Consider the following 26684-nt stretch of genomic DNA (forward strand, 5'->3'; position numbering starts at 1 on the left):
TTGGGCCTTCTTGGATCGGGCCCATAATGGGCTTTGGGTGTCATTTAGGATTTTGGGCTATATTGGGCTTTAGAGCTTTTTGGTTGGGCTTTGGTTATTGGGCCAAATAAGGAAAGGTTAAAATAGTCTTTTAACCTGGAAGTTGGACAATTGAATGAGATTCATAGTTTTAGTTTATGGCCCAACTTATTAATTGGGTTTATTTGATTTGTTAGCGCAAAGATTTTTCGGACCAACAATCTGCGCTTTTATCTGAGATATTCAGTAGGTTGAGGTGAGTTTCCTTACTGTGCTTGGTGGGTCGAAGGCACCAATGCTGGCCCATGGTTTATTATGATTAGGATGCTAGTTGTCTGTGTGACTCTTGCATGTATGCTATGTGACATGTATACCGGGCAGGGTCCGATGCTAGGCGGGGCCTGATGAGTGTATTATATGTATTATCTTAGTGATTCTTGCATGTGTTTTATGTGTCTGTATGAATGTCGGGTGGGGCCTGATGAATGTGATGAGGCGGGGCCCATCTCATATTGTTGACATATTTGTTCCGAGCGGGCCCCTATGTGTAACGCTTGATTCAGGTATCATTTATTTCTCAACACTTTAGGGTTTTGGGTTGGAACTCGATGAGTTGGGGAGCTCCAAATCGTCGCGTAGGGATCGTTTTGGACGCAGGATTAAGGATCTACTCGACGAGTTGGAAGGCCCCAACTCGACGAGTAGACGCTGGAAAGGAAAACCCTAATTTTTATGGTTTGCACCCAATTTAAAGGCCTTAAGACTCATTGTTAGCCTCCCTTACCACCCCTTTTGTCCAGAGAAACCCTAGTTCGTGCTTGTTCTCTCATTTTGTGTGTGTGTGAGCTTGGAGGGTGATTTTTGGTGCTTTCTTGAAGGAGCTTGAAGTTTGGTGTTGCTTAGTTGAAGGGACAAGCTTTGGATCCGGGAATTCCTCTGTTGTGGCAGCCATATTAATGTTGGATTAGGTGTCTAAGCCCATAACTATAATTGGTATGTACCTGAATTGATAGCAGCACAGTCCTTTTGAGTTGCCCTCAACCTAGCAACTGGACAAGGAAATTATGAAAGGAGAGATATTAATTTATAAGATTAATAAATTAATATATATATATATATATATAAATGATTTATTAATAAGTTTATGGATTAATATATTAATTAGAAATCATTATGTTTAATTAATTGTTAGCCAGAAATTAATCAGAATTGATTTTGGGGTTAAAAGAATTTAGTTATAAGGTGCAGGGACTAGTTTGCAATTATCTAATAGTTGAGTGGAAGGCTCTAGAACCCCCTTGGAAGAGGGTGGACGAAATCTTTAGGGGAAACCCTAATAATTTCGTCCATAGGGGCTTGGATAAGGCCCTTGGGTTTGCTTAGGCCCTAAGCAAAGGATAACTAGGGTTTCCCTTAAACCCTAGATCCCTCAGCTATATAAGGAGCCTCCTGGTTCATGTTTTTGGTCACTCTTTCTTTTGAAGAAACCCTAAGGCCGAGATTTTGCATACTCCCTCTCCCCTCTCTCTTCTACTTTCCTTCTTGCTAGTTTGGGTGTGATTCCATTAGAGGCATTACACTTGTGGTGCTAAAGCTTCCAAGAAGATCAAGATCAAGATCAAGGGAATATCAATTGTTTGCTATAACAATTGGGTTCTTGTTTTGCAATTCAAAGTTGTATGTTCAATAGTTAAAACATAGATCCAAAGTAGGTTGCATGTGAACTTAGGAATTGTTTTCTAGTTTATTTGTTGTACCTAAAACCCATCAGTGGTATCAGAGCCATTGTTGTTTTAAATTGAATTGCTACAATTATTGAATTGCAAATTAGGGTTTATAGCTATTAAACCCTAAAGGCCAATTTTTTGATTTCTAGGGTTTTGGATCAAAGGTTTTTTTTCGAAAACCCTAGCCTCCAAAGAACCCTAATCGAAATTAGGGTTAGGGTTTTGAAAAACCCTAGCCTCCTCCCTTATGAATTTCGAAATATGCTAAGAGGATAACTAAGGTTTCTTGTTTTTGGATAATTGTTACTTAATTAGATTAATTGGATAATTATCCTTACCCTATTTTTCGAAATTAGAGGGATAAGGATTAGGATTAAATTAATTGATTAATTTAATTAGATAATCCTTACAAGATTTAATAATTTGATTAATAGTTAATTAATAGATAAATATTAAATCTAGTTAATTGGTTTATTTAAATTTGAATTTAATAGCTTAAATTTCGAAATTTATATAAACCCTTGAAGTTTTAAAAAGTTTTAAAACACACCGTATATATATATTATAATTAAAGGTTTAATATTATATGTATAAGAATATGGTCAGTCAAATCGCTAGTATGCCTCATTCACGAAGCTAATCTATAAAGGGGGTATAAGGAAACTGCCTATAAAATGGTAGTTGAATGGGTGTCCACTCTCACCCACCGCTTCCTTGATTAGTGGAGGGTCGTTAGCAGAACGGATTTGATAAGACAACTACTTCTCATTAAAAGTATAATGATATTAAAAGTACTAGAACATTATTTTCAAAAATCCCAACTCTAGTTACTTTAGGAAAAATGTGAAAAGTATGCTAATCCATGAAATTGCACATTATGCTTTATTGGTCGTTAGTGGAGCGTGTGTGGTTAACCAGCACACTAAAAGGCACTAATAAAGAGTAGTAATGGGTATCTCATAATTGTCATTTTGATGGAGCGTGTGTGGTTTACCAGCACATCAATAGTTAATGATAAAGACAATGAGGTTACCAAGCACATTTTCATGGTTATTCACATCTTGTTTGTGATCCTCGGCATCCCAGTCACAAATAGAAGAGCATAATCTGAGATTAAAACATGTCATTGAATAGTTTCAATGTATCTCAAAAGAATTAGGAATTTCACTTCGTTTGTTTCGTCTAATGGTGGAATTGGTGAATCGTCATTCACCTACCTTTATGAAATTTGCACTCGGATCTCGGCATCCCATTTCTGAGTTGTGAATCTTCATAGTTGGATCCTAACCTTGATATTATATCTTTGGGTTATTTTATTAAGGTATCTTGAAATCTAACTAAAACTTTTTTTTTTCAGATGTCTACTCCTGGAAACACTTCTGCTTCGTCCTCCTCCAACCAAAACTTCTCTTTGCTCAATATCTGCTCCAAAGTCGTTATGGATAGCTCAAACTATAACGATTGGATGCGCAACATCAAGATGGCTCTTTGTTTCGAGAACAAAGAATATGTTCTTGAAAAGGAGCTCAAAGAGCTTGATGAGAATGAAGCTACTCCTGAAGATCTTGCTGCCAACAAGAAACATTACGACGATGCTACCAAAGTGGCATGCATCATGGTGGCAACTATGTCCCCAGAACTGCAGAGGTACTATGAGGACTACTGGCCTTTCGAGATGAACAAGGACCTTATGGAAAAGTACCATAAGCGAGCTCGTCAAGAAAAGTTCGAAGTAGTCAAGTCACTCATGGCTTGCAAGATGAAAGATGGGGAGTCGGTTGTGTCACATGTGCAAAGAATGCAACGCTACATAGAGCGTTTGGTCAAGCTCAATATTCACTTTGATGAGGAATTGGCCATTGACATGGTCTTGAACTCACTTCCTGAATGTTATGGTCAGTTTATTCTAACTTACCATTTGAACAATACTGAGCAGACCTTGGCCCAATTGCACAACTTGTTGCAGACAGCTGAGGCAGGGATGAAGGGTAAAAGTATACCCTCCACACCTACGAGTGCCCCTGTTTTGGCTATTGGACAGGGAAAGGGGAAAAAGAGGAAAGGTCCTCCCAAGCAAAACTGGAAGAGCAAGGCTCAAGCTGGGTCATCTAGTAATGGCCCAAAGGCTAAGCCCAATGGTTCCACTCCCCATGTTTCTGATCCAAAAGAGGCAGTTTGCTTTTACTGCAACCAAAAGGGGCATTGGAAGAGATCTTGCCCACAATATCTGCAAGATATCAAGGATGGCAAAGTGAAGCCATCTTCGGCAGGTATTTACACTATTTCTGCTAATAACTCATTATCTTCTCGTTCATGGGTCCTTGATACAGGATGTGGTTTTCATATCTGTTCTGATTTGCAGGGCCTAAAGGAAAGTGAGGAGATAGAGCGAGGAAGGATAAACCTGATCATGGGAAACAGAAAGTCTTCACCAGTAACCAAGATCGGAGTTTATCAGCTTCTGCTTAGTAATGATGTTAGATTAGATTTAATAAATTGTTGCTATTCGTCTGAGATGACGAGAAACATTATTTCATTTCATGCATTGTTCAGACAAGGTTTTACATATTCTTTTAATGATTTGAATGGTTCAATTTTTGTTTATAAGAATAGTGTTTTTATGTTTGAAGCTTTGCCTTGTAATGGTGTGTATGAAACAGTGACTTGTGTTGATAGCCTAGGAAATAGTGTACTTAATATTGACTTGTCTAATAGTGTAGACAAGGCATGCTTGTGGCATTGTCGTCTTGGACACATTAACAAGAAACGCATAGCCCAACTCCAAAAGGATGGGGTGTTGGAATCATTTGACCTAAAGTCAGATGATATGTGTGAATCTTGTCTTTTGGGAAAGATGACAAAATCACCATTCACAGGGTCTTGTGAAAGAGGTGAAGGTCTGTTGGATCTCATACACACAGATGTGTGTGGGCCCTTCAGATCAACTACAAGAGATGCTAATCGATTCTATGTGACTTTCACTGACGATTATAGCAGATATGGATATATCTACTTGATCAAGCATAAGTCAGAAACTTTTGAAAAGTTCAAAGAGTTTAAGCATGAAGTCGAAAATCAATTGGGCAGAAAGATAAAGATACTTAGATCCGATAGAGGCGGGGAGTATCTTAGTATCGAGTTTAACGACTATCTGAAAGAATGTGGGATAGTCTCACAATTGACTCCTCCTAGGACACCACAGTTAGATGGTGTAGCTGAGAGGCGCAATCGAACCTTGTTAGACATGGTTCGTTCTATGATGAGTCGGGCTTCGCTTCCCATTCACTTCTGGGGGTATGCCTTAGAGACAGCCGCCCACATCCTCAATCTTGTCCCTACAAAGAAGGTTGCCAAAACACCTCACGAAATGTGGACAGGGAAAGTTCCCTCGTTAGCACATATTAAAGTCTGGGGTTGTGAAGCTTTCGTAAGACGAGAGACTCACGACAAGCTAGCAGCTAGAAGTGAGAAATGTGTTTTCATTGGTTACCCAAAGCAGTCTTTTGGATATTTGTTCTACAGGCCTAGTGAATACGTGGTCTTTGTAGCACGAAGAGGAGTCTTTCTTGAAAGAGAGCTCATATTCAAAGAGGACAGTGGGAGCACTATTGACCTTGAAGAAATTCAAGATTCAGCCAATGAAGGAACCTTAGATGACACTAGCACTCAACCAGAGGAAACCGTTCCTGTTGAACCAATCGATAACTCATTACCTCTTAGAAGATCCACTAGGGTGAGTGTGCCACCTGAGTTGTATGGTTTTCATATTACTTCAGATGGTGACACATTCATAAGTGACAGAACACTGGTAAACTTAGATGAACCAGTCACTTATAAGGAAGCAATGGAAGGCCCAGAGGCTTCCAAGTGGAAAGAGGCAATGGACAGCGAGATTAAGTCCATGTATGACAACCAAGTTTGGAATTTGGTTGATAGTGCACCAGGTCGTAAGACAGTTGGGTGCAAATGGATCTTCAAGAAGAAAACAGACATGGATGGAAATGTGCACACATTCAAGGCTCGACTGGTTGCAAAAGGTTTCACTCAAACCCCAGAGGTTGACTATGATGAGACCTTCTCGCCAGTGGCTAAGATTAAATCTATTAGGATATTGCTCGCCATAGCTGCCTTTCATGATTATGAAATCTGGCAGATGGATGTCAAAACTGCTTTCCTTAATGGGAAGTTGGCTGAAGATGTTTACATGAGTCAGCCAGAGGGTTTTGTTGATGCAAAGTTCCCCAATAGAGTGTGCAAGCTTGAGAAATCCATTTATGGATTGAAACAAGCATCTCGCAGTTGGAATCTTTGCTTCCATGAGAAAGTCAAAGAGTTTGGTTTCTCTAGAAGTGAAGATGAGTTCTGTGTGTATATCAAGGCTAGTGGGAGTATAGTAACTTTTCTGGTGTTGTATGTCGATGACATATTACTCATTGGTAACGACGTTCCAACCTTGAAAGAAGTTAAGTCTTGGCTTGGAAAGTGTTTTGCCATGAAAGACCATGGAGAAGCTGCCTATATTCTTGGGATTAGAATATTGAGAGATAGAAAGAAGAGACTAATTGGACTTAGTCAGAGCACATACTTGGATAAGGTACTAAAGAGGTTTAGTATGGAAAATTCCAAGAAGGGAGAGCTACCTATCCAGAGCAATACCAAATTGAGTAAGACTCAATGCCCGAGTACATATGTTGAAATAGATGACATGAGTCGTGTACCTTATGCTTCCGCTGTCGGATCGATCATGTACGCTATGACATGTACTCGCCCTGATGTGGCATTTGCTTTGAGCATGGTCAGTCGCTATCAGGGAAACCCAGGTAGAGCTCATTGGATAGCAGTTAAGAATATACTCAAGTATTTGCGATGGACAAAGGACTGGGTTCTTGTGCTTGGTGGCAGTGATACTTTGAGAGTACATAGCAACAAGTGAAGCGTCGAAAGAAGCAGCTTGGTTGAGGAACTTCATCGGGGATCTCGGAGTTGTTCCAACCATCCAGGAGCCTATGGAACTATTCTGCGATAATGAAGGAGCGGTTGCCTTGACAAAGGAACCGAGAGATCATGGTAAGACCAGACATATCGACAGAAAGTACCATTTCATCAGACATAGAGTAGAAGAAGGCCATCTTATAGTAAAGAGGGTGTCATCTGAAGATAACCCAGCAGATCCTCTCACAAAGGGTCTGAGTAGGGCTAAGCATATTCAGCATGCTCGAAGCATAGGACTGAAAGATGATATTTGTTTTAGTAGTTAGATTAGTTTTTGAAACTTGTAACAAAGTAAATGTAATTGACTTTTGGTGATTAAATAATAAAGTATTATTTATAAGTTTGGCCACTACCTTTTGTCAATTGTTTATCATTGTGTTTCATTTTTGCATGTTTTACTTCCTGAATAATGAGATTATTCAAACTCCACAGTCGCTCGTACTCTTGGAAGTAAGTAGTGAATTAAGACTGTCATGAATTGGATTGTAGATTGTCTAAGGATAGACATGGCAATAGAATTGCTGCAATGTTCATGAGTACTCAGAAATTGAGATTTGAGTATTGGATAAACCCTCGCTCAGAGTATCACTTCATGGAATTCATCACGAGTAATACTGAGACGATAATATCTTATAATCTTGAAACGAAGATATATGAGTTGTAATTTACAAAGTCGGTAATACATTGGTGATACGAAACCGCATCAGTAACTTGGTGTTATAAAACGTATTGTCATGTATAATTTGATGAGTAAAAGATACAAGCATATGAGTCAACGTTTATTCGTTCCTTTTGTCCTAACAGGAAAAGCGATATCTGTGGGCCCCTCGATGATTTGGTGTTGACTTATGTGCTGGGCCCAGCCAGGACTAAATTGATGTGTTCAATTAGAAGTCCTACATCATCACAAATCAGGAATCGGGAAACATAGATTCTGGACAAAGAGATTGATTACATTTCATGTCTTATGTCTAGGGATATCTAGCAGAATGAAGGATTATATGATCACTTATCTTAGGACACGTAACTGACTGGGTCAGAGTTCGGCAGCAGCTTTTGGAAGCTACAATTTGCTGGTCAAATTTAGAAGGCATACTAGCAATTATAGTTACAGACTTATCCACGTGGGAGACTGTTGGATTAGGTGTCTAAGCCCATAACTATAATTGGTATGTACCTGAATTGATAGCAGCACAGTCCTTTTGGGTTGCCCTCAACCTAGCAACTGGACAAGGAAATTATGAAAGGAGAGATATTAATTTATAAGATTAATAAATTAATATATATATATATAAATGATTTATTAATATGTTAATGGATTAATATATTAATTAGAAATCATTATGTTTAATTAATTGTTAGCCAGAAATTAATCAGAATTGATTTTGGGGTTAAAAGAATTAGTTATAAGGTGCAGGGACTAGTTTGCAATTATCTAATAGTTGAGTGAAAGGCTCTAGAACCCCCTTGGAAGAGGGTGGACGAAATCTTTAGGGGAAACCCTAATAATTTCGTCCATAGGGGCTTGGATAAGGCCCTTGGGTTTGCTTAGGCCCTAAGCAAAGGATAACTAGGGTTTCCCTTAAACCCTAGATCCCTCAGCTATATAAGGAGCCTCCTGGTTCATGTTTTTGGTCACTCTTTCTTTTGAAGAAACCCTAAGGCCGAGATTTTGCATACTCCCTCTCCCCTCTCTCTTCTACTTTCCTTCTTGCTAGTTTGGGTGTGATTCCATTAGAGGCATTACACTTGTGGTGCTAAAGCTTCCAAGAAGATCAAGATCAAGATCAAGGGAATATCAATTGTTTGCTATAACAATTGAAAGGTATGTAAACCCTAAACCCTAGTTTGTTAATTTCGAAATTAGCCTCTCTCCTCTAGGGTTCTTGTTTTGCAATTCAAAGTTGTATGTTCAATAATTAAAACATAGATCCAAAGTAGGTTGCATGTGAACTTAGGAATTGTTTTCTAGTTTATTTGTTGTACCTAAAACCCATCAATTAAGGTATAAAGTCGATACCTTGACCATTGATTTGATAGATCTCTTCATTGAGAAATTTATGGCCTTTAGTAGCTTATTTTGGAGTCATTATTGGATCTGAGCATGTCTTGAAGTTATGACTTCAGATCTATACATTTCATGGCCTTTTGAGACTTAAAGTTTCCATCTTTATCAAGTCTTGGCCCTCCTCCATGCCCTAGGTCTCTTATGAAGCTTAGTTTTAGTGTTTTTAGCCTCTTGATACCATGCATGGATGTAAAGTTAGCAACTTTACGTGGTATCTCAGCCCTAGGGGACCGGATCTATGGTTTGGAGGCATTAGACTCGCTTGGAAGTGACTGAATGAGTTAAGACTAGGAAAACTCGACGAGTTGCTTATCCAACTCGGCGAGTTGGATCGTGGTCCCTCGACCTTTCTGATTACTGAGCAAACTCGGCGAGTTGTTGAGATGACTCGACGAGTTGGATAGGGTTTTCTTGGTTTTCTGAAGACTAAAGGAACTCGACGAGTTGCTAGATGCACTCGACGAGTTGGGTCAACATGGATTGTTGACATTGACTGTTGACCTTGACTTTGACAATGGTTGACCAAGTTTGACTTTAAGGGTATCTTTGGTATTTCGGTATTTTGATAAAGTTAGTCACATGGTGGTTCTAGGAAGTTGAGTTCGGAGTTGTGAGTTGGGACTTGATTTTACCAGTTCATCATTTCTTGAGCGGTGAGTTTCCTCACCATACCAATGGGTCGAAGGAACCAAGGCCGGCCCATTCAGTTAGTTGTGATGATTATTGTGGAATCATTATTGATATGCCTAATATGTGTGTATGCAGAAGTGTTAGTACCTTATTGGTTAGACATGGAAGACACCGGGGGGAGCCCGTGGCATTTCGATATTAGACCATAGGGGGAGCCCATGGCATTCCAGGTAAAGACCATGGGGGAAGCCCATGGCATGTAGGTATAAGACCCTGGGGGAGCCCACGACATCCTGGAGTAAGACCCTGGAGGGAGTCCACAACATCCCTATATGTTTATATATGTGTTATGTAGTATGATAGTTATGTTTCTGTGATATGTTGTATGCTTGTTGACTCTGTGTCATTTACATGGAAGACCCCGGGGGAGCCCGTGACAGTTGGATATCAGACCATGGGGGGGGAGCCCATGGCATTCCAGGTAAAGACCATGGGGGAGCCCATAGCATGTAGGTATAAGACCCTGGGGGGAGCCTACGACATCCTGGAGTAAGACCTTGGAGGGTTTCCATGGCATCCTTATATGTTTGTATGCATGGCTTATGTGGTATATGTAGCTGATATAGCTAATATGGTTTATGTGATTATGTGGATTGTGTGGGGTATGCTCTGGGGAAATCACTAATCATTAACTTATAGTTTGTTGGTTGTTTCAGGTACTTCAGGATCTAAGGGCAAGAGCCCGGCGTGATGGCGCGGCATGCACTCTCTGGCGTTTTATTTGGGACACTCTGAATTTATGAATAATTTATCTGATGTTATGGATTTTGAAAAAAAAATGTGTTTTGGAATTTTATATCTTTTGGAATTTTGGTTATTTAAAAATGAAAATTTTTATTGGAAATTTGGGTTGTTTCACTATGGTTGTGGGGTATGGCCCATTGTATGTTTGATATGTATGGTATGAGGTATTTTAGGAACTCACTAAGCTTCGTGCTTACGATTTTCAGTTTATGTTTCAGGTACTTCCGGATCGAAAAGGAAGAGCTCGGGATGATCGCATCGCACACACCACATTGTTCTGCATTTTATTTGACTCTGATGTAACCGGATGATTATTGATATACTCTGATTTCTTTATGGTTTTTATGAAACTCTCTGGAAGATGGTTTTATTATTATAAAAATGAAATTTTTGGTCTTAAAGTTTGGGACGTTACAATAATTTTCTTAGCATTGATGAACAGTCTTTTGTGAGACGTGGTATACTGGGAGCTTGGTTATATATATATATATATATATATATATATATATATATATATATATATATATATATATATATATATATCAAATAAAATGGGAGCTTAACATGTGGAACATTTCTATTGATAATTTGTTTTGTAGAAAATTAGGTGGTGGGAATAATGTTTTCTTTTGGAAGGATAGATGATGTTGTGATGTTATTCTGAACAATGGATTTCCAGAATTGTACTCCTTCCGTCCCATAATTGTTGTCCAATTTTGACTTTTGAAGTCTTTATTCATGAACTTTGACCTTAAATATTTTTATTTGTGTTATATATAACTTGATTAAACTTATAATAATGAAAAGACATTTAAAATACAATTTATTCATATATTTTGCATTAAGTATTCTATATCAAGAACAAAAATATTTAAGGTCAAAGTTGAAGAATAAAGACTTCAAAAGTCAAAAGTGGACAATAAATATGGGACAGAGGTAGTATAAAATTGAGTGTGACAAGAATTACAAGGTTTTGGATAGGTTGGTTATAGAAAATAGGGATGTTTTTTCAGGGATTGTGGAAAAGGAATATGAGGAGAGGTAAGGAGGTAGTTGAATTGGAGGGGCTGTCAAGTTTGGTGGTTGATATTGTCTTTTCCTGTATAGTGGATTTGTAGGAGTGGAATGCTGGAAAGTCGAAGATTTTTTCTGCTAGATCTTTGAGAGAGTTGATGGCAAATAGTATTGAGGTTAATAAGATGATGTGCGATTTCATTTGGGCGAATTGGATTCCGATTAAGGTTAACTGTTTTTTGTGGCAGGCTTTTTGTAATAGGATTCCGGTGGCGTGTAATCTGGTGGAGAAAGGGGTCAGATTGGTCTCAACTTTATGTCCGTTTTTTTGGGAGGTCGAGGAATCAATTGATCACATATTTTTTAAATGTTCTTTTGTTGTTCATATTTAGGCTTGGGTGCACAGAAGGAGTTCCTTACTTCCTTCGATTCATAATTCCTTGTGTTCCTTGGGTGCTGATAAGATGAAATCAAAACTCAATTTGTTGTTGATTTACTTAGTTTTGTGAGGTACATGGAGAGCTCGTAACGATTTGGTTTTCAACAAGAAGAAAATATCTCCTTATAGAGAGGCAAATGATATTCAATTGCTTTGTTTAATTGGTTAAAAATATATCTAAATTTAATTTTATCTTTTGGCTCAATTGGTGTGTTTCTCTTTTTTATGCTTATAATTTGTAACTCTTGTTGTATTGCTTTTTTTGCGCAAGCTTGTAGCTAACTTTAATGCATTTGCCATTAAAAAAAAGTCCCTAAACATTTTTTCCGATTTGATCCTTTTGGGCTTTGGTTGGTTGTTGTTGGTTAGATGATTATTTTAAAATAAATGAGTAAATGTTTGAAACTGTTTGTTTGTGTGGTTTGGTCAAAATAGTGTTTCGATGGTCAAAATTGTGTTTTGATCCTGACTTTTCTTTTTGCGCTTGCATTGTCCGTATGATATTCTTTTATTGTGACTTTCATCCTTGGCAGAAAAAAGAACATATTATCCTTAGTTATTTCTTTTTTCATTTATTTACTATTAATATTTTAAACAAATAATGATTAATAAAGCATTTGGGTCCTACCATCCCACCCATTTCTCTCCCAAATCGACACCACCATCATCACTATTGTACATCCAACCGAACACCAAAAATCGAGTTTAACCCATAAACTAGATATTTAATACCACCACCACTACAACCAAATCAATACATGATACTAAAACTTGAAACCTTGAACTGGATTTGCAAACCATTTCTTGTTAACTATTGTGTTCATTGATGACATATTCTCATGGAACGCAAGTGATATCTGGGTAAAATATTTTAAGTACTCAGAAGGAAAGAAGTCAAGAGTACAGACATTGAAATATTAGGGGTGTCATGGATAAGATGCTATACATGAACTATAAGGGGTGTCATGGATAAGATGTTATACGTTTCAGACCATTTTTAGATTCATTTAGGATTCATGTCCCGATTTTAGGGTTGGTTTAGACTTAAGGTAAAGTCTATATAGAGTTATAGACTATATAATTTGAAGATGAGTCTTTAGTTGATAGTGCTATAACCAATAGTTTATATACGAATACTTTTTAGGGTGTATGTAAGAACCAATATTTGATAGAATGCGGAATTTCTTTAAATACATATGTTTAAATATTTTTCTCATCTACGAGGTACGAAGATATATAACGAAAAGAAACCTTCTATTGACAAACTACGATGGAAGTGCATGAGATCAAAGAAATTAAAAGCAATGGGTGTTTTAGATCTAGTTCCCAATCATGAAAGTTAATATGTAAATCTATCATCAATCAATAGTCAAATTTATAAGAATTTTAAGGTGAATTGCTTTTTTTTTCTATAAATAATAATACCTAAACCACAGTCACAACAAAGTGACTTGAATGAATATGGCATAAATTTCGCTAATTGCTCAATGCTTAAACAACTTGTGGGAGACTAGTTCGTAACATTTGGTATATAGACTTTTGATGTTTCACTACACCAACCGGTGATAGCAACCTAAACTACAAAAAGGAAATTAAATAGTAATTTTGTGGGATAAATTTTCATGTAAGAATTCAAATGTACATATTCCCCTTATCTAAGTTAAGAAGATTAAATAGTTGTGTTGTTATGGGATAAGCATAAAAGTTGGTGATTTAGCTTAAACGGAAAGTACGTTGTAATTTTTAGGTTAAATATGATACAACTTTAATTCGGTTAAAAATAAAAATATGTTGTTATTATAGGTTAAATATGAAAGTATGTTGTTATTATAGGTTAAATATGAAAGTATGTTGCTATTATAGGTTAAATATGAAAGTGTCATTATAGGTTAAATGTTCAAGTATGTTGCTATATTAGGTTAAAAACAAAAATACGTTTTGGTTTTAGGTTAAATAATATATGTTACTGTTTTATTTTAAATAATTAGAAAATTATGTTTCTATTTGGAGTCTCATGCAATACTTGCAGAAAATATAGAAGCGTTGAATGGTGCTTTTTTCGGCGAATAGTTTTTTTTCGGTGTACCTACCTTTGGATAAGAATCACATTTGTAAATGTCGGTTCCAAAACCTGAAATGATATGATGAGAACCAATTTTGATTCCTAAATTTTAAAATTGATTGGAATTGGGACCGGTTATGGTTCTTATTTGTTTGAAGCCTTACGAACCGGTTCTTAGTATGCATTTTTTTAATACAACTTGCATTCTTTTTAGTTTAATCTATTTTTAGTAATCTACATATGCATTTTCTTAGCTAGTCATTTAATAAAATTATCATATTATTGAAAATTAAAATTAATATATATTTTATAATGAAGACATTAGTAGTAACCTCTAATGCTATAAAGAAATGTGTTTGTTTCGGGAGTGTGAATTTATATGCAAATTGGGAATAAAAAAAAAAGGTGAACATTCACAAGACCAATATGTATAATAATGTTGGAGATCTACTCTTTGTTTTCGGTTCACAAAAGAAGAATTCGATTCATTACCCACCACAATTGAGGTAGTAGCCAATATCACCCATATTTCTTAACTGTAAAAAATTTTAACAGCAAACCAAGATAGACTTTTATTTAGCTTATATTTTCGATGGGAAGTTGACAGTAAATTAAGATAGTTTTTTTCTAGCATTCATTTTCAATGAAACTCACGTTACTTGCACATCTTTAAAAATATATATATTAAATATCATATATTTTTATGATTTTCTTTTAAAACTATCAAGCCTTTTTAAACAAATCAAATAAAATACCACAAATCAACTATCTACAACAAATCAAAAGAAATTTTAGTATTATTGAGTTACGAGATTCTTATATTCTGATTTTTTTATAAATACAGTATAACAAAAAAGAATAAAAAGCATACTATCAAATTCAAATTAGATAAACATCTATGTAAATTTCATGCATAATGATATGATATTTTTTTTGTGCTCTTACATGATCAGTTAAACAAAAACTTTAAGTTTTTTTAATAAATCACATATACGGTTCCAAAAAAAATATTATGATCTTAATTTTGTAACAAACTCAAGATATTTTATCAAAATATGATGATTACCAAGTAAAAGTTACAGAATCGAAAATAACATTTCAACCTAATATATGAAGAGTCAAATAATAATTTTGATTCACCAAGTCACATTACAATCACATAAACATTAAAACCCGATCTAAAATCTCTAGAACACATTTACATAAAAACTCCTGAAAATCAAGTTGGTCTAAAAATTATAGCCATGTCATCAATGATTAAAACCAATATTACAATAGATCTTGGAAAATCAACTACCTATAACAAATCAAACAAACATTCCAAAAGTCAGGCTAAAATTACAAATCTATAACATATCTGGAACAAATCAAGCCAAAAATAACAACTTATGAAAACATAAAGATGAAGAGATCTGGAAAGAAAAAACACCAAAAATACATTAATCAAACAAATCTATAACATAGACAAATATATCTGTAACAACATATATAGAGCATATACACAGATCAATAACTTTCTGTAACACACAAACACAAATTTACAAATATAGAGCATACACACAGATCACGGTGTAGATTAGCCACAAGGAGTTTCATCGGACCTATTATGGACATGCAGTCACATGCTCTGATAGACAGTACTACCCTTCATTCACCAAGTCACATTACAATCACATAAACATTAAAACCCGATCTAAAATCTCTAGAACACATTTACATAAAAACTCCTGAAAATCAAGCTGGTTTAAAAATTATAGCCATGTCATCCATGATTAAAACCAATATTACAATAGATCTTGGAAAATCAACTACCTATAACAAATCAAACAAACATTCCAAAAGTCAGACTAAAATTACAAATCTATAACATATCTGGAACAAATCAAGCCAAAAATGACAACTTATGAAAACGTAAAGATGAAGAGATCTGGAAAGAAAAAACACCAAAAATACATTAAACAAACAAATCTATAACATAGACAAATAGATCTGTAACAACATATATAGAGCATATACACAGATCAATAACTTTCTGTAACATACAAACACAAATTTACAAATATAGAGCATACACACAGATCACGGTGTAGATTAGCCACAAGGAGTTTCATCGGACCTATTATGGACATGCAGTCACATGCTCTGATAGACAGTACTACCCTTGTGTTAAAGTCTATAAGTCTTCTTCTGCAAACCAAATAAAAGACCATATAAGAACAACTTGAGTTGGCAAGTATAAAAATACAATAAAAACCATTTTTTATATACCTCAAATGTTCTTTAAACCAAATCTGATGAAACCCCTTTCCTTGCTTTGACTCCCCTTCCCCTGTGTCTTCAAAGGCATTTAGAAGATCAACTTTCCCCTATTTGGACAAAATATTTTAAAATTTTATGTCAAATATTAAACAAATATAATTCAAATGAGAAGGTTTTAAGAAGTATATAGAAGATCCATGTGGTAAAGGGGGAGGCACATTAAAGTATTAAACCAAACCTTTTATTGTTTTAAGCTTCAAAATACATATGAACCATAATAGAACCATCATATTATTAATAATACGTTTGACATATAGAAATCAATCTTTATATAGATTATAATTCAATAAACTCATTATCAATATTAAATTTCGATATAAGCCTAAAAAACTGAAAGAAATAACATGTTAATCAATTTTAAAGAATAAAAATAAATAACATGTTAATAAATGCTTTCTCCAATAACATGACTTTAAGGTAGAAATATTTTAGATCCTTCATGTATTCAGATTTCCACTTTCCAGGTCCTAAGATTTTTTAGACTTAAGTTCTTCTGAAGAAAATATTTGTATTCAAAAGTAATATACCGATAATCAGATCTAGAGAAGAAATCCATAAATGAAGATAAAATCAGACCAACATCCATTCATCACCTAAAAACCCATACAAAAGACTATATCAGTTAGCATGTTGAATGATTTATGTATATTTCAAAGATTTAAAATAAATTACAACAAAAACTTACAAAATGAAATAAATTGATGGTGTCATCTTGGTATGTGGATTCCGATGGTAACAGCAGAGAAGGCACAATAAGCTGTTTTTGGAGCTGAACCTTGCAACCTCATTTTCTTTGTAAGAATCCTAATTTCAAACTATTAAGACCATTACTGTGAGATAACAAAAAACCCACAAATATTTTTTTTGCATAAATCCATAAACCTATACAAATCTACGAATAAAAATATGATGTTACCTTCTTTCCCTCACAGTTGTCACATTTCAGAGCATTCAAAAGATTCAACTCAGCATTTCAGAAAAACAAATAAGTAAATGGGATGACCTTTAGGAACCAAATAGGAAAAGTAGGGTAACCTAAGTGCTTGGTGGTTGAAAGGGGCAACGATGCTGCCATTGTTGGGTGGTCAAGCATCTAAAAACCCAAAATCGCCTAGATTAGTAAATCAAACCCATTGTAGGTTTTGTGTAAGAGGTTTAGGACTTGAAATCGTCAACATAAGTAATATTTAGGGCTTGAAATTGTCGCTTGCATTGATGTATGGTGGCAACTTCTAAACTTGTGGCAAGAAAACAAAAAAAAGCTTGTGTGTTCAGGTTTGAGCTTGAACTCGTGGGTTGTCTCACTATCACCTATATGCAAAACATCAAGATCGAGAGTTAGTTTAAGGGATTGAAATCGACATAGATATGGAGGTTAGGGGAATAGACTCACCGCTTACCTTGAAGAAACCCATTTTGATGACCAATACTCTGAAAAGATAACAACAAATACTAAGAACCAAGAATAAGAGGCAAAAATAAAAATGGTTTACATGTTCGTGGTCCAAAACATATCAGAAACAAAGGGTTTCGATAGGGGCTGTGAGCACCAAGGCAGCCCGATATGTCGTGGCTGCAAATGGAAAAGAAAGTTTAGAGGTTTTGGGTTTGATATGAAGAGTACTGGTTTGAAGTGGTGGCTGATGATGGCGATGGTTTGATGGTGGCACAGGAGAATGTTGGTCATGCCAGAGGCGAGTGTGATGATGGAGCTGTGAGTTACAGTTTAGAGAGAAGAAAGTTTTTGGTCTAATCTGAAACTTTTTGGTCTAGATCTACAAAAAGTACCACATACACCACAATTCTTTTTGGTCGATATCTACACAAATAGATGAAGATGAGGATTAATGGTTCATGTGTTCTAAAATCTATATCTTTTGAAAAAATCTCGATCTGCAACAAATCAATGAAATATATCAAACAAAATCTAAAATCTTTTGAATATAAACCAACTATATAAATTTTTTTACTAGAGATCTAGAGGAACAACCACCGATCTGAAACGAATCAAACAAAAGTGGAAAAATTAAACAAAATTAGAAATCTTAAGAATATATACCAACTATATATAAACAATTTTACCACATACATGGAGGGCACGCGAACGACCTCCAATAAATCAAACAAAATCGAAAGAAAAAAACTACAGAACATATACCATATATATATATATATATATATATATATATATATATATATATATATACACACACGCTAGAAAAGTTTAAGGCCCGTGCTAAGCACGACCCACAGAGGATAATGATATGTTTTTTTTATCATAATCTAAAGTATAATCTGCCACTAACTAAAAAGTAAAGATTTTCTGCTTTAAATGCATGAAATTTCAATGTCAAAGCATTAATAAAAAAAAGAAAATGAAAGTATATTCTTATAATGAACAAGTAAATGGCAATTGTGTTTTATATTTTTTGCAAGATTGTTGTAATCATTCATAGGTATGAAATCATGACTTGATAATATGCTTGCTTATGCTTTTAAGTTATATGTTATTTCCTCTTGTTGAGTTGATGGAGAGTTGTGAAGTTCATAAGAAATAGAAAACCAGTCAACCACCAAAAAAAATCAACTGATCTGAAGGGTAAAATTGAGATGAAAGTGCATACCCGCAGGCATAATGGAAAAGTAAATTCAAGGTATGTTAATCATTCAACTGAATAAAACATGACGCCATGAGTAGCAAGTACCTTCTGCGTTCACTCAAAACGATACCAACAAATTGGTATACCAAAATTTCAAACGAGTAAAGTCCAAACTAACCAATCACAACCTCCTTCCCCCTCTTCCTCCTGTTCGGCAAGTGTAATCTGTTGGAATTTGAGTAACATCCTTTGTATTCATCACATAAAATACTTTCATTTCATATAAATCACCACACAACACGATATCATATAAAGTATTTATGGTTAAATACAAGACATGGTAACTTACTTTCCTTTTCCCCGATAACAACATTGCACTTTGAAAAAATCTACCCAATTAATGGAATAGAATGAAAGTAGGTTTCTATTTGTTGTTTTTAGCCAAGGTAGCTATAGTGAGAGCACATGGCCATACTGCAATAATCATCTCCAATGATATGAAAAATAAACCATGCGAGAATACAATGTTGTTCTAAGAAACCGAGATTGTGAATGCCCCTTCCCTTCGAAGATATTTTGATTGAAATTTGGTGTAAATATACAAGCAGTTGTCAAAATGTTATCAAAACATCTCCAATATCTTGATAGATTCTTTAAACTACAATGTCGCTAATAGAACGAAATTAAATCAAGATGCTATGGTAAACAAATAACTGAAAGTATACATTTTACGGGTTAAATATTCCTATCATATCTAAAAATGTGAAAAAATTGCTACATATTATGGTAAAAAAGCGAAATTATGATTCTATTATGAGTGAAAAAGCAAGGTACCTTGTATATAATTATATGAAGAATAAAGTTCGTCATTTCTTGCAATTTATAAACATAATGTATCAAACAACATGATATTGTTGCATGTTGGTAACTTCTACACATGACAGAATAACCTAATATTTTTTCCTTCCGTTGGAATGAAGCCACACTTCAGCCTTAAAAAGATAAGTTCCAACTATGCGATGAAGCTTATTAGTTATTTGGATTTACCCCAAATATGTAAGATTGAAATTACCTACCTGTCCTTGTAGAGGAAATCAACTTTGTGGTTTTTTCATCACTACAAGTTGCATACCCTGCAAGAACCTTTAGATCCATTCAAATCATCATTAAATTTAACGGAATATTAACTAAATTCAATTGAAAAAGTTCATCTTTTGTGATGGTTGTTTTTTAACAACCAAAAATTACAAACTAATGTAGTAACCTATGGATGCATAATTATTTATATTATACACATTGGTTCGTTTTTAATAATTGTTATTAGACAACTAATTATTTTTTTCACATATATGTCACACTAAAACACTTTGCTTGCTAATATAAAGGGAAACTGAAAGAGCAAAGATCTAAAAATGCAAGTAGTCATGTATAAATTTTCCACAACAGTAGTGAAAGTTTATCATCATTTTCAGGGGGTTCCATTATGCTAATTATCATATTAATACTTTAGCACCATTAACATAATCTTTTATATCGTACCATGTTGCTTAAGAAAAAAAATAATGGTTTTCTATAGCACATCTTGATCTCACCTTGAATCACTATAAATACTATGCTTAAGACATTTCATTCTTATAACAGTAGTGATACTGATTGGCTTCTACAACTGACAATAGTCATCACTTTCATGCATCAAACTGTAGATTAATAAGCAAACAAGACACCGAAACCATCAGTGTCTTCCCGAATTAACAATAAACAATTATTTTACCTCTCTAAAGACATTATAGAATAAGATAAATGAAACTACAGATTAATACTTACTCGAAAACAATTTTACACGCACATACATTGAAACCATCAATACCTTCTAGAATTGTTCAACTCAATGCTCCCAATTGTCAACTTTACTTCTCTGTCCTATAAGGAATTGCACTCTACATAATTACATTAGGTCGTACACATATAAGAATAGGAGAAGATATCATATTTGAAAGTCTATAGAATTATATCCGAATTAGACATTGCCAACATATGAAATTGGTGCAGGAGATATTAATCACACAATGACATTGTTCAAGAAAATGTCTAACCTTCTTTTTTATCTTGAAGCTTCTAGCTCGTGATGCAAAAAAAAAACCATATTGATAGTAACAATAAACATTTCGAGCGAGGATCGCTAATTTCAGCCAACAACTGTACCCAAAGACTAACCATGCATGCTCTAAAAAGAAACCCAAATACCAAACGCCAAGAAAACGCAAAGAACAAATGAAAATACGATTTTTTTTCACAAAGCTAAAAAAGGGGATAACATATGAAAAGGGAAAAAAACGAAATAGCACCTTGTTCAGGGATAAGAGAAGTTCCACGATGAAGGAAGAATAAGGTGTTGTGCACGATGTCTGTTGAGATGTCACCCTAAATTCTACCCAAGGGTGACACCTGTCTTTTATGCTTCCATCCTTTAATTTAATTGTAATCGTATTGAAAGATGTCATCAACTCCCTTTGCAACGTCTGATTCTTCTATATAATTATCATGAAATCATTCAAAATTAAACTCATCTTCACATACCATGCCTCTTTTTCTGGTTCGATGATGTAAATACCATAAACCCTAAATCACTTTGGTTTGAATTGCGGTGTTGATTGATGAGCGTGAATTTAATTTTTCAATAAGGGGTACTAAAAGGGCATCGTATAAGATCAAAATGATGATGTAAAGCAGAGGAGTGAGAAGCGAGGCGGTGGTGGACACGGTGTAGGGCAACAGAAAACGGTGGAAAAACTGTATGGATTCACCTTAATCCCTAAACACATCTACGACAGAGCGGAACATGTGGCGATGTAAATTGAATTTGATGTCCACGGAGTCGTTCTAAAGATGGGTTACATCGGTTAAGCGGAAACGGTACATGGTAACATGACACAGTGTTAATCGATAGCGTCGTTTAAAAGAAAAGTTACGTGGCGCCCTGCAACCCCTCTAAATTTGATGTTGGCGGCATGAGAAAAACAAGGTTTTTATATATAGTAATGATATATATATATATATATATATATATATATATATATATATATATATATATATATTTTCCGCGTACATTTTATTTTATTTATTTATAATTTTTATGATTTATATATATATTTTTGAAATTTTATTTGAATATATTTTTTAATGTTTTTTTAGATCTTTTGTTTTTTTTATATTTTTGTAAATCTTTTTATAAATATTTTTTTGTATAAAAAATATAAAAAAGTTTGTTAAATGTGAATATGATTAATACATATTACATATAAAAGTATTTATTTTAATAGGGATATTATATAGGCTAATTGGAATTTAAAACGAGTGTCAATGGCTTCAAGTTCAATTTTTTTAGTTTTAGAAAAATTTTAAATTTTGTTCCGAATGGAAAATGCTAATCATAATTCATATAACTCAAACATATGTGTCAATGTTTTCGATTTTTTTATTTTTAGAAATTTTGTTTGTTTTTGAGTTATATAGTTTTCAATTAGCCATTATATAACTTGAAATCCGTTTTCTAATTTCGGTTAATTAGTCTATCCATTAGTCCTATTAAAAAATAATTTTATACCTAATCTATATTAATAATATTCACATTTAACAGACTTTTTTATATTTTTTCCAAAAACTATTTTAAAAAATATAAGCAAACAAAACATTAAAAAAAATTAAAATGTATTCAAACAACACGTCAAAAAACTAGAAAAAATTATTTAAAAAAACATTAAAAAATATAAATAAACAAAATGTAAAAAACATTAAACAATATATCCGAAAAAATGTCAAATAAAATCTAAATAATAAAAAAATATAAATAAATAAAATAAAATGTATGCGGAAAAATATAATTTTTTTTTCTAAGTAAAATCTATTATATAAAAATAAGAAGAAAGTTTAACCTAGACGTAGTGGGTAAACGAGCAACAAACTGTGCTACAACCCATTTTTGGATGACAAAGTAAAGGTAAAATGGTCTTTTTAAATGGACTAAAAATATGCAGTGCAATTTCTTTAAACCATAGGGATGTATCTTGTTAAAATTTCAAAAATTAAACTGAAAACGTGAATCTGACCAAACCACATGGACCAAAACTGTAATTTACTCTGCAAAAACCGACTAAAACCTTTATAAGAGAAGTTCGGTTTAAAAAAAAATTACATTATCAAATGAAATTTGTTACTTTATACTAAATTACTCAAAACACTCTTTGAACACCTAAAGCAATTAGTAAATGTCTTCACCTTTGAGTACCACAAAGAGACGTTTGAATTCTATTTAACATATGCAAATCGGGGGTGCTCCTATTAGCACGAATAAATTCTGTATAATCAATGATTACAATCAATCCCATCACATTTGTTATTTTGGCAATTTCAATTCTTTTTATATTTTTTTGATTTTAGCTCCTTTAGCTTAGATGCAAGTTAAAAAACACACCCTTATAAATTTTATTCAGTCAAATTTCAATAACTTTACTTGATATATATATATATATATATATATATATATATATATATATATATATATATATATATATGTGTGTGTGTGTGAATATACACAACAAAGTATATAAAATTAGGTATCTAAATCCACCGTACTATATCTTTTTGTATCATATATGGGTTGTAGTCGTCCAAAGTTTTTTAAATTCAACTTTTAACTTGATTTATTTTTAAGGATTTTAGAAAGTTTATCATTATCTTAATCTTACATAATTTTCATTTGCAAATGTAATATATATATATATATATATATATATATATATATATATATATATATATATATATATATATATATATATAGTAGCCGTTTACCCATGTCAAGCGACGGGTGTGAATAGTTTGTTTCGGTGATTTGTTTTTTCGGCGAGTAAACTACTATAAAGTATCATTTTATTGGCACAAATGTATCGTGTAAAAGTGATCATGATTTTGACTGATTGCAATAAACTACTATAAATTTCTATCAAGCTCATATATATTTACAGTTAAAATAGTAAACTAATCATAATCATAATGTTCTAAATGATTATTGAGTTAAATACATTTAAAGTTCTAAATAGACAAGTCTAAATGAAGGAATATAAATAAAGCTTTGTTTGTAATCGTTCAATTCGTTTTCGTTTACTTTTTTATTTGTTCGGTTAAATTAAACGAACGCAAATAAACAGACATTTGTTCTTGTTTGTTCAGTTCGTTTATATGTAGAGAAAATGATTATTTTTATTATTCATAATAACCGAATTTTAAATTATTTTGTTATTTTTTTAGTAACAGAGAAAATGATTATGTTATTATGATTTTATAGTATATTTACTAATTTTATAGTATATCTACTGATTCTTTATGATTTTAGTTAAAGAAAATTAGACATAACCACCATCATTAGTAATTAGCATATATATATATATATATATATATATATATATATATATATATATATATATATATATAGAGAGAGAGAGAGAGAGAGAGAGAGTTAAGTTCAAATGTTTCTAGCAGCTATTGTGTTTCTAAATGTATCAATGAGAAGTTAAGAAATAATAAATAATTAAATAAATCATTTAATGGTATTTTGGACCTTTTGTACTTTTAATCAAGGGATCATTTAATTGAAATCCTACAATTAAGGAAATAAAATAAATATATTTGACGTAGTCTCTCTCTTATATCCTGTTTTATATCAAAGGGGCTTATTTTTTTTCATAGATCGACAGAAGGTCTAATGTTCATAGTTTTTCACAGAGACCAAGTAATCTTCGAGTCTTCACTTTCCTCGAACTCAAATCGGCCACCAATGGCTTCAGCCGATCAGCAAAGATCGGCAAAGGTGGTTGCGGGTGTGTCTACATCGGCGCCATTAAATCCGATCAAGACCCGACTAAAAAACTTCGTGTCGCCGTGAAAGAATCATACACTAAGGGTGATCCAGAATCTGTCTACTCCACTCTCAAATGGATATCAGTCATTGATCTGTAAGTTCCTATTGTTTTAAGTATCAATTCGCTATTATATTCACTCGTTTATGTGCATTCTTGTGCAAGTAACAACGATATCTTCTTTCTATGTTAGTTTATTCTCAATTTTACTATGAATTTTCGATCTTTTACGTGTTTCTTGATCATTGATGAATGTTTTAATGAAATCTTGAGCCTTTACTCTGAAAGGTCAACTATTAGTAGCGCCAACAGTTCAATTTTGAGTATTATTAATCTTTTCTTTACATTTACCAGACTTGCAATTCCATTCCATAGAAAACAGGTTTTTTTCTTCGTTCTTCCAACTAGCCAATTTCTACAATTTCAATTTTTAGTTTTAGATTTTTATAACGGTGTTGAAATATCTTGTTGTTCATATGAATTTGATGTTGATGGTTATGAATTGGATTTTTTTTCATTCATGATTCATAGAAAATGTGGTGATTTAGGGAGTGCCCTTAAAGTGTTTGATGAAATGCCAAATAGAAATATGGCAGTCTCAGATTGTATTCATGGTTAGTGATGGAATGTTTATTGTTGTGCATCTCATCTCCAAAGGTAAACAAAATCAAAACAAAGAATTATGTTATTCTATCATACTTTAAATTTAGAATTCCTCTCATTTTATTTCAATACTGAAAGAGAGAAAATCATTTTTCGATTATGAAATATATCAGGTGCTGGTTGGACGATTAGAGTTGGGGTTTGCATTCTTAAAGGTACAGTTTCTAGAGAACATTTTGGCACTGCTCTAGCCTTTTCTTTTCCTTCTTGCTAGTATTAATTTGTATTTTAAAATGAGCTTATTTTTGTGAAATTTGAATTCATTCTGCAGTATATTCCCTTTAAGCTAATTAAGCTAGTTCTATGAGAATGACTTTCTTTCCTCATCATTGGGTGTTTATTCTTATCTCCAATTGTTTCATTCTTTAAGAATAATTATTTCATTCTTTAAGAATATTTTGTATCTAATGTATTCTTCTATTTGAATAATGTGTAGAGAGTATTATAATCTTGGAGAATCACATAAGAATGATTCTGCCAGAATTGTATTTCCGGTATAATCACATAAGAATGATTATGGTAGAATCACATAAGAATGATTTTGCAAGGGTTGTAAAACAATTGGCTGATGTTTTAACATGATTTTTGTTTCTTATGTTTTTCAGATGTTTCAAGTTTTACCTGGGGATCACTTACCATCCTCGAGTTTATCTCCTTTTACAGCTCCTTGTATAAAATCATTCTCATACAATACAATTCTGACAGAATGCCGATCTCACAAAATGTAAATCTCATAGAATGCTAGCATATTTTGAAGTGGCTTAGAGGTCAAACATACACAAGACATCTAGGAATGAAACAAGAAAGTGAATGAGGATTCTTTTAAGAATGTCGATATTTTTTTTGCAAGAGATTTCAAGAATGAATGTAATTTATGTTCATAGTTGTATTCTTTAAGAATGAATGTAATTACTGATTCTAAACTATTAAACTTCATCTTATATAAAATTTGTATTAATTGAAAATTATTGGTCTTGATAATATGCGTTTATAATATTATGTTCATAGTTGTATACCATTCTGACAGAATTACAGAACATCATTCTAACAAAATGACATTATGATAGAATAAGATCGGTTTATGCTTACAAATTACGTTTGAAATTGAATTAATTTGAAAAAAAATTCAGATTTTTTAAATCAAAATCATTAATTATCCCATAAATCTCGATTTTTCCTTTTTTAAATTTGTCTCAATTGACTAAAATGCCCTTATGCTGAAATTTGTGTGATTATATGGTACATGTTACCCTATTGTAATATCATAGACCCTCAGATCATGACATTTGATTCAATTCCATCTGGTGATTTAGATCTGTACATTCTGGCACACAATAGTTAGTAAAAACAAAATAACCTAACTATATATATATATATATATATATATATATATATATATATATATATATATATATATATATATATATATATATATA

General features: G+C 33.2%; 1 long non-coding RNA gene across 1 annotated transcript; it reads right to left on the reverse strand.

Moving 5' to 3' along the window:
* Positions 1-16045: 16045 nt before the first annotated feature.
* Positions 16046-16815, reverse strand: LOC145108089 (uncharacterized). The gene is made up of 3 exons (XR_013708071.1): positions 16759-16815; positions 16601-16666; positions 16046-16120 (listed from the first exon to the last, which is right to left on the reverse strand). It is a non-coding gene; the product is annotated as an uncharacterized LOC145108089 (long non-coding RNA).
* Between the last annotated feature and the right edge of the window lie 9869 nt (positions 16816-26684).

Source organism: Lactuca virosa, chromosome 4, assembly GCF_052849685.1.
Source record: "Lactuca virosa cultivar CGN04683 chromosome 4, Lactuca_virosa_CGN04683_v6, whole genome shotgun sequence".
In the NCBI taxonomy this organism is placed as follows: Eukaryota; Viridiplantae; Streptophyta; class Magnoliopsida; order Asterales; family Asteraceae; genus Lactuca; species Lactuca virosa.